General features: G+C 32.8%; 1 protein-coding gene across 1 annotated transcript in view; it reads left to right on the top strand.

Annotated features, from left to right (window-relative positions):
* Positions 1 to 19: 19 nt before the first annotated feature.
* LOC119581982 overlaps positions 20 to 366 on the top strand; it is a 13,496-nt gene continuing 13,149 nt past the window's right edge. The window contains exon 1 of the mRNA XM_037930171.1: positions 20 to 142. The gene's annotated coding sequence lies outside the window, so the exon portion shown is untranslated. The remainder of the gene's footprint in view (positions 143 to 366) is intronic.

The raw sequence follows: 366 nt of genomic DNA, 5'->3' as shown, positions 1-366 counted from the left end.
GTTATTTGTGTATGCATTCTGTATGGTTCTTTCAGTGGATAAATGTTCAGTGACTACGAAAAGGCGTATGAAATAAATATGAAAAAACAGAGTACACAGGAATACGTCATTAATTATCAACGGTATCCATAGTACATTTACGGTAATGCAAATTTAATTTCTGCAATACGTATCCGTGTGTGAATTTTATAAACATGTCATGGTAATCTCATGTAAATGTCATGGAATGAAAATATAAAATAAGATTACGGACCGTCTGCATATGCATGTGTTGCTGGTATGCAGATAGTTTTACATGCATGATATATATCCATGAATATCATGAAAGACGTAGCTTAAAGAACAGGAAGAAACAGAACCAGAAAA

This window comes from Penaeus monodon, chromosome 15 (genome assembly GCF_015228065.2).
Source record: "Penaeus monodon isolate SGIC_2016 chromosome 15, NSTDA_Pmon_1, whole genome shotgun sequence".
Taxonomy (NCBI): Eukaryota; Metazoa; Arthropoda; class Malacostraca; order Decapoda; family Penaeidae; genus Penaeus; species Penaeus monodon.
This window is presented reverse-complemented; position numbering and strand designations above follow the sequence as displayed.